The sequence below is a fragment of the Sciurus carolinensis genome, chromosome 16, assembly GCF_902686445.1.
Source record: "Sciurus carolinensis chromosome 16, mSciCar1.2, whole genome shotgun sequence".
Taxonomy (NCBI): domain Eukaryota; kingdom Metazoa; phylum Chordata; class Mammalia; order Rodentia; family Sciuridae; genus Sciurus; species Sciurus carolinensis.
In genome coordinates, this window is record NC_062228.1 from 29338855 (window position 1) to 29347666 (window position 8812).

Sequence of the window (8812 nt, forward strand, 5' to 3'; positions counted from 1 at the left end):
GGCTTCCATGTTTCTGGCTCCCAACTCACCAGCAGGAGGCCCTAACAGAAGATGGAGAAGTGTCTCTCCTTACCTTGGGTCGTGTTTTCTGGCAGTGGTCGTGCCCCTCCAAGGCACAGTGCTCCTCCATGGTGCACAGTGCTCCTCCATGGTCCCCACCCTTCTAGAGCTCTGATGGGACCCTCTGTCCCTGCCCTTCCAGACCTAGAGGTGGAAACAACATCCCACTGTTGCTAGTTCCTGGGTTCAGTCGTCCCCGGATGTGCTCTTAGTATCTATGAAACTAAGTCCTTCTTTAGTTGCAATTTTTTTTTTTTTTTTTTGGATGCTGGGGATTGAACCCAGGGCCTTGTGCTTATAAGGCAAGCACTCTACCAACTGAGCTATCTCTCCAACCCTTTTAGTTGCAATTTTAAAAATTTTTTTAACCATTACTGGGAATCAAACTCATAGGTGTTTTACTACTTCCCCAACCCTTTTTAAATTTTATTTTCATTTATTTATTTTGTTGCTGGGGATCAAACCCAGGGGTGCCCTGTCACTGAGTCACAGCCCCAACCCTTTTTACTTTTTATTTTGAGGCAGGGTCTCACTAAGTTGCCCAGGCTGGCTTAGAACTTATGATCCGCCTGCCTCAGCTTCCCAAGCAGCTGGGATTACAAGCGTGCGCCACTGTTCCCAGCCCACTAAGCCCTTCCTCTGAACCTCTAGAACTTAAGGATTGAACTCTATTTCCTGTAGAGATTTTGACCAGTAGACTAACGGTATCAATTAAATGTTCAGAAAAGAGCCATGCATTTTAAACACAATTTATATGGGTCCGTAGAGACATAAGCATACATGTATGCCTATTATTTTCTATCTCCTCCCCACTTCCCCCTCCAAGTATTGGAAATACTCCACTGGCTGAACTTGTGACATGACTCTGAAGAGTTCATCTCCTTACCCGCAGCCCACCACCCACCCACACCACAGCCCCTCCGAGTCTGAGGAAGGGCTGGCTGACGCCAGAAGAGCTTTCTGAAGACATCTACAGCCTCGAGTCCCCACCCACAGCAACAGCCGTCCCCCACCCAGGGATCAAACCGGTCAGTTTCAGCTTACAGATGACCACTCATCCTTAGGCCTGGCAGGGAGGTGACGAGAGGGAACGTGAACTTATGAAGTGAGCGGTCAGCCCCTGCGGGCACGAGGGTGTGTCCACTCCTCCAATTCATTCATTCAGCATTTGTCACGAGCCGAGAATGCAATGGGCAGGATGCCAGGCTCTGGGGTCCCAGAGATGAATTGGACGGACACCCAGAGTGTAGCTTTGAGAAACTCTGTTGGGGCGGGGGAGGGGGGCGCAAAAGCAAAGGCGAACCCGTCAACCGAGCCCAGGTTTCCTGGCAGGAGGAACTGCCAGGAGGGGAAGCGCAGGTTCTCTTCCCTGCGGGAAGTTCTGCAACCTGGGGAAGGTCGGGGGTGGCATCTGAGGACCATCGCTACCAGCCATCATCACCCGCTGGGCTGCTCTCGGCAGGGCTTCGTTCCAAGGGGTCTGAGGAGCACCCCAAGGACCGTCACTGCCAAGAATGCTGTTAGCATGGTACCTGACAGGACCGGCCAGACGACTCGTGGAGATCCAACATGTCCAACAAGAAGAATGGGTTGTCTGGCCTCACCCGTGTCCCGAGAGCTGGTTCAAGGTCGCTCCACACCTTTCTCCTGCCTTGTCTTGATCATGTCCATAATTGCAAAACACAGCAGGTATTATCAGCCTCATCTGCCCGTGGCACCTGATCAGAGATAAAGCTGAACAGAGCAGTCTGCTGAGGGCAGCCCAGGGCCGGGAAGCTCACTTCTGGGTACAAGATGCCCAGTAGCAGGGCGTCACCCAAAGACTCATCAGGGCAGTGACGGGGAGAGCAGATAAGAGGCACAGTCTGTTCGGAAACTCCTGGGTGGTCACGGATTTCAGGAAAATTCTCACCCTCCCACATCAGTCAGGCCAATGCCTCAGGGCAGAGCTAGGGAGGAAAACTTTGAAATGAAAATTTAAAATGTGACAGAGGTGCAGAGGGAGCTCACCCACAGCAGTAGGAGCTGTGCCCTGAGAAGAGGGGACCTCAGTGTTGGGCACAAGCAAGCACACTGGCCTGGACAACGGCTCGCCTGTACTCTCCTGGCCTCTGTCATTGAATTCCATGTGCAGGTGAAATTTAAAATTCACAAAGAGGTACGGTCAGGTAGGTTTGGTGAAGTGCTGGCTTTTTGAGCCAAGAAACAGAAAGAGAGAAGAAAAATGATATTGAGCCAGGTTACAAGTCAAGGCAGTCAGTGTAATTAAGGAAAGCTCAAAGGGGTCACTTCACACCCATTGGTAAGTGTCCCGAGGGCTGCAACGGGGACAGCAGAATGCACATAATCTACTGAGGGCACCTGTCCCTTTCACACTCCATCTATCTTTAGGGGTTTTTAGCCTGGCACGAAAAGGGGAATGGACCCCATGGTTGAACTTCCCGCCCCAAAATTATCTGCAAATTTTGCACACTCGTCTGATTTTTCAAGAGTTCTGACCCTCGGCACTAAGGGTTAGGAGAGTCAGGCTTCAAGAGACTTAAACACGAGCCATCCTGAGTCAGGGGAAACAGGCATTTGGGTCTGTGAAGGCTAGATCTCAGTGGCCATGCAACACGGAGCCTAGTCCACAGAAGGGGCTCCCTGACATTAGACTGAAAAACAAACCAACAGGCGCCCACCCTGGCCTCACTGTCCCCAGCAGCATCAAACTTTCCTTAGGGAGCTCCGAGGGGCCAAACTCTTCATAACCTCTTGTCCCCTGCTCCCAGCAACACTCAAAGTAAGTCTCACTGGGCCCACTCTACAGATGAGGAAACCGAGCCGCTGCAAGGCTCAGTGAGCAGCCCAGGCCTCCAGCTGGTGGGGAGCAGCAGTAGCCTCTGACCCAGAGCCACCTGCTCAAAAGATTATAACTCTACACAGCAGAGGGTGGAGTGTTGGGTCATTTTTGTGAGGCTTGCAAGCACTCAGGGCCTGATGCCCAGCCTGGTGGACAGGTGGGTAGCCACCAGCCAGGACTTGAAGGAGAGGCCCCTGCTTTTTCCATCTGACCTGCTACTTGCAGAAGAAGACAAAGCCTCCTTTCAAACCCCACTCTCAATGGGGTTGAAGGCTAAGGAATTGGAATGCACCCCAGGTTTTCCCAAAGACTGTCCAGTTCTCCCCCAAGTTGTCCCCGGCTGTTGCGGCAGTGCAGACGATGTCGTAACTTCTAATTGAAACCACAAAACAGGCTGTAAATCTCTATGCCTGGTGCTGAGGGTCACGCTCTCCACGCCATGTGGGGGGGGGGGGTCTCCGAAGCCGACCTTGAACTTGCTTTTTTCTGACTTGATGAAGAAGCCCTCTGGAGGAACCAGGACAAGGTGCTTGACGGATAGGCAGACCACAGGAAAGGGATCACAACAGAACTGAGGGATTGTGCATCCCAAACCCTGGGCAGCACCCCACTGGGATCTGCGGAGTTCTCTCCTGCCCACCTCCGACCCAATGGGGTCACGCCAAATCCCGCCTGGGCTTGCAGGCGGCACCTGGGTTTAAACACAAATTAAAGGTGTCGGGAGGGGGTGGTCTCAGTGGTCTCACCGTCCAGGAGAAGGAATTTGTTGGAGCTGGCATGGTCTGGGTGCCCACACTGAATCTCCTGGGCCCAGCAGTGCCTCAATGGGGGTCCACAAAAGGTTTGCAGAAAGAATCAGGTGGCAGACAGATGGGCACTTCTACACATACATGTGTCTGTGTATATATACACGTACATACACATATATGTGTGATCAAATAATATATATTCAATTTGGAATCTATTAATATGACTTGAGGAAAATGTTCACATGAGCCCCTATTTGACCCATTATGGAGAGACAGCCTGTTACAGGCCCACAGCCAGACCAATTGGGTTTCAGTCCCTGTGACTCGGGGCAGGGAACTTGAGCTCTCTGTACCTCCTGTGTTAAGTGGGAAGAAGTCGCAGCGTGGAACCACCTCAGCGGATGAGGTTGACTAGGTGGATACATTCTAGATGGCTCCAGTGGTGCCTGCCATGTCCTAAGTACTCCCTGCCACCATCACTACTGCATGACAGATATAGGATTGCTCGTTAAGAGCTAAATTTGTGTGAGAAATGTGGTTGGGCCACATAGGCCTGCGTGGGAGTGTGTGTATGTAAGAGCCAAGGTAGAAACCGGAGGAGCCAGGGAACCTGGAAAGCGCCTTGGGAAACGCTGACCGTCGGGCCGGCTCCGCCAGCCGCCCTCCCAGGACTGCCTGCCCACAGTCCCAACACACTTCTTGAACTGCAGGTCCCCCTCTGACACACTGGCCCACAGGGCCTCTGCCAAACTGCCAGGCTCCCCAGGTGGCCTCCCTGTGGCTTGGCAGCCCGCAGGGGGGCAGAGGAAGATGCCATGGTTCTCTAACAGGTCCCCGGCTTATCTCTGCTCCATCTGGGCCCGACTTATCTCTCCTGCCTCTTCCCAGAAGCCTAGAGGGAGCTCCGGTGGCCTGACTCATCTGACATCGGATGACAAGAGCTTTGTGGAAACCTCAGCCCTTCCCACTCTGCCCACACCTCTGGCCCCAAGACCCCTCCAGGGCCCAGACCCTGTGGTACACCAGGCCTGTGGACGGTCACGGAAAATCTGTGGGCCAGAGACCCACCCACCAGCCTGCCCTGCTGGGCCTGCCCTGTTCCCTGGGTGCCAGGCCACAACCTTCTCAGGTGTGGGCAGAGGTGGCTCCAGCCATGCTGTGTGCTCCTCCTTCTGTGAGAAGACAGAGGGACTCTCTACAACTGCCCCAAGGGGCGGCGGGGGGGCTGCTGAGCAGGACTAACGAACTTTGAGAGGATTCTGTTTTGAATGTCAGTACTAAATGTCCTTGGAGGGGGACCAAGATTAACTTGCCTTATCTTGAATCCTGCCGCACAATCAACTGGGTTATGGCAAAGTTCCACCGCAGGCAGAGAAACTCAAACTATCCCAGAGCACCCTATCTCCCACCAAAGCCTTCAGAGAAAGCAACCGACTAATCTCCAAAAACCCCAGGGTGGCAGCCGGAGATGGGGTCTGTGCAAATTGACGAGAGTGGCCGCCGGCTTCCCCCACCTGCCCCCAGGCTGAGACACCTGCACTGTCAGCTCCTTGCCCCTCCCACACCTGACAAGGGAGAGACTTGAGAGTTCCAGGGAGCCTCAGGGAGCTGCAGGCTGCCAGGCCCAAGCTACAGAGCAACAGAGTGTGGAGCCGGCAAAGGGCAGATCAGGAGGCCTGAGAGACGGCCCCACGCAGGACACACGCATGCTGCTCGGGAGAGGGTTTGGGAAATTATTACTTAATGGGAACAGAGTTTCAGTTTTGCAAGCTGTAAAGGTTCTGGAGATGGAGGGCAGAGATGGCTGCCCACCAATGTGAATGTATTTAATGCCACTAAACTGTATACCCAAGAACGACAAAGAGAGTAAAGTTGATGGTGTATGTATTTTACAAGAATTAGAAAATAATTTCAAAGTTGTATTTTTTAAAATAAAGAAGTAATAGAGAATGATATAATACTTTTCAGAGTCTTCAGGTGGGGAATAACCCTTCCTAGTTTGAAGCAAGATATGAAATAGAGAATCCAGAGAAGAAAAAGGTGGTGGCCTCAAAGTCAAGGCTAAGTTAAGATGAACAGTAAGTCCTGGAGTGCCCACCACTAGGGAGGCTGAGGTAGGAGGATCCCAGGAGGATCCCTTGAGCTCAAGAGATTCAGGCCAACCTGGGCAACACAGACCCCACCTGAAGAAGAAGAAGAAGAAGGAGGAGGAGGAGGAGGAGAAGGAGGAGGAGGAGGAGGAGAAGGAGAAGGAGGAGGAGGAGGAGGAGGAGGAGAAGGAGAAGGAGGAAGAAGAGGAGGAGGAGGAGGAGGAGAAGGAGGAGGAGAAAAGTTTGCTAATAAAAAAATGTAATAACCAGAGAAAAACAAGAGAGTAAGGTCAGTGCCCTGCTGGGGGGTGTGGGTCTCCAGGGCACAGTCTACACCATGGTCATTTCTTTAGTACCATCACAGATTTTGGCCTTGCATTCAACACCTATTTTGTTTTTATATTTTCCCTATAAATTCTTAATCAACTTAATTGAGTTATACTTTACAGGCAAGAAAATGTAGCAATTGTTTTTTCAGGTACCAGGGATTGAACCCAGGGGGTGCTTAACCACTGAGCCACATCCCCGGTCCTTTTTTAAAATTTTCTATTTAGGGACAGGGTCTCGCTGACTTGCTTAGGGCCTTGCTAAGTTGCTGAGGCTGGCTTTGAACTCAGATCCTCCTGCCTCAGCCTCCCAAGTTGCTGAGATTTCACACCATGCCTGGCAAAATATACCAATTTTAAGTGTGCAGGGCCCTGAGTTTAGAGAAATTCATGTCAACCTGTAATTATCTCTGCCATCAAGATACAGGTCTTTTCCATCATCCTCCAAAAGAACTTTTGGCTTTCTGCCACAATCCTCTGGCCTTGTCCCAGGCTCTGGCCACCTATTGACTGTGGCTCCAACTTGCCTTTTCTGCATTCTGTCAGTCAAGTCCCTGAGCACACAGTCATCGCTCCTGATTTCTCTCAATTGACCTGAGTTTGAAAGTCGTCCATATCCTTGTGCACCTTAGTATTCCATTCCTCTTTTCTAACAGTTCTCCATTGTTATGCCACCCTTTCTTTATCCACCTGTGGATGGACGTTCAGGGGTTCCGATATGGGGACCTTGTAACACCTCTGTGAGCATGGGCATGTAAGTCTGTGTGTGGACCTGCTTCCACTCGCGTACCTAACCTAGGAGTGGCATTGGGGGGTCATGGGATACATGTGTGCTTTAAACTAATTTTTAACCTAAATAAACTTACTTGGAAAGAAAATATCATGACATGATGATACTTGGAAGGCAGTATCATTTGCCATAAATAAAAGCTCACTATAATAGTGAAAACCATGGCTATTTAAATGCACATGATAGCATTCACGTATTGCTGGTGTGTGCTGTTAGGTGTGAAAATCTTGGGTAAAGCAATGTTCTTACATGCCTGAGATACTGTTGCCCGCCAGAGGCCTTGAGCCTTAGGTTAGTTCCAGGAACTCTCTCGGCTAAAAGGGGAGATAAGCAGGTGTCAGAGAGGTGTTAAAGACTGGGCCAAACTCTCTCTGAGGGAGGAGGATGCCCCTGAGTCAAAGTTACTTAATGTCAGCACAGGTGCCACCTGTAATCAGCTCGTTGTCTCTTCTTGAGAGAGCGTGAAGAAAGGCTGACTCCGTCACTCAGCCTCCTCCTTTTGCTCAAGGAGAAAGCCTTCCGGCCGAGTTGAACTATAGAACAAGAAAATCATGGAGTACTTGCTGTGAGCCAGGAGCTGTCGTAAGTGCCTTACAAATATTAGCTCACCTATTAATAGAGAGGGCAGAGCCACTTTTTAGGAAAGGTAAGAGGCTATAAAAAGCACACTTGCTTCTTTCCGATGAGAATGAGGTTTGCAACCCAATTAAGTAATATTCCAAAGTGGGTGCACAAGAGAGAGAACAGCAGCCGCTCAGATCAGAAGCCGCAGAGAGAGACGAGTCTGGCCTGAGACCTCCGGGCCCCCGTAAGCCTGACTCCCAGAGGCTCAAGTGCCAAGCTACATCATAGCCAGAGACCAGAGCTGCCCAGTCATGGATCTGCAATCAGACCCAGTAGATGTTTAGGCCCTGTCCTGTACCAGGTGTCCAACTGTGGACAAGCAACTGGGCCCCCCAGAGCCTCAGGGTAGTGGGCTGAATGGCAGTCTCCCCCTAAAATTCTCGTGTTGGAGTCCTAACCCCTCAGTACGCTGGAACAAGGAGACAGAGCTTTGGGAAGATGAGGCCAAGAAGGTGGAGCCCTTCCGAATGGAATGAGGGCCCCTTTGAAAGAGACCCCAGAGTCATTTCCAAAGGACTTACGAGCCAATTTGAAGGTGTTCTTTCTTGCCAAATATGGCATTTTTTGTCTGTGTTAACTTTTTGTCACTATGACCAAAATACTGGACAAGAAATACTTAGAAGATGAAATTTTTATTTTGAATCATTATTTCTGAGACTTCAGCCCATGGTCATCTGGCTCCTTTGGGGCCTGAGGTGAGGTAGAAGATGGCAGAAGGTTGTGGGGAAGAGAATCTTCTCAGGTCATGGCAGCTGGGGAGCAGAGAGAGAAAGAGAGAAAGAAAGAGAGGGGAGGGAGAGACTGGGGAAAATTAAATGCTTCCAGGGCACGTGCTCAAGGGACCTACTTCCTCCAATAGGTCCCAGCTCCCAGCAGTCCACTCACCTCCTAAAGGATTAATCCATGATGTGGTCAGAGCCCTCATGTCCAACCACGTCCTAAAAGCCTCTCCTCTGGAAGCCGCTGCATTAGGACCAGGTGTGCAATACATAAGCTTTGGAGGGACATTCTTGTTCCAAAACATTGCCTATCAAAACAATAATTGCAACCAGAAGCAGTGATGCATGCCTGTAATCCCAGCAGCTCAGGAGTCTGAGGCAAGAGGATCTCAAGTTCAAGGCCAGACTCAGTAACTTAGCGAGACCCTAAGCAACTTAGACCCTGACTCAAAATAAAAAGGGCTGAAGATGTAGCTCAGTAATAAAGCACCCCTGGGCTGAATCCCCAGTACTGCTACTAATAATAATTGCAATAAGTTAGGACTCATAAAAAAGAGGGAGAAACTCCAGGGAACTCCCTCTTCCCTTCAACCACATGAGGCCACAGGGAGA

General features: G+C 50.7%; 1 non-coding gene across 1 annotated transcript; it reads right to left on the reverse strand.

The window, feature by feature from the left end:
• Positions 1-320: 320 nt before the first annotated feature.
• On the reverse strand, positions 321-395 carry Trnai-uau (transfer RNA isoleucine (anticodon UAU)). The gene has a single exon. It is a non-coding gene; the product is annotated as a tRNA-Ile (tRNA).
• Between the last annotated feature and the right edge of the window lie 8417 nt (positions 396-8812).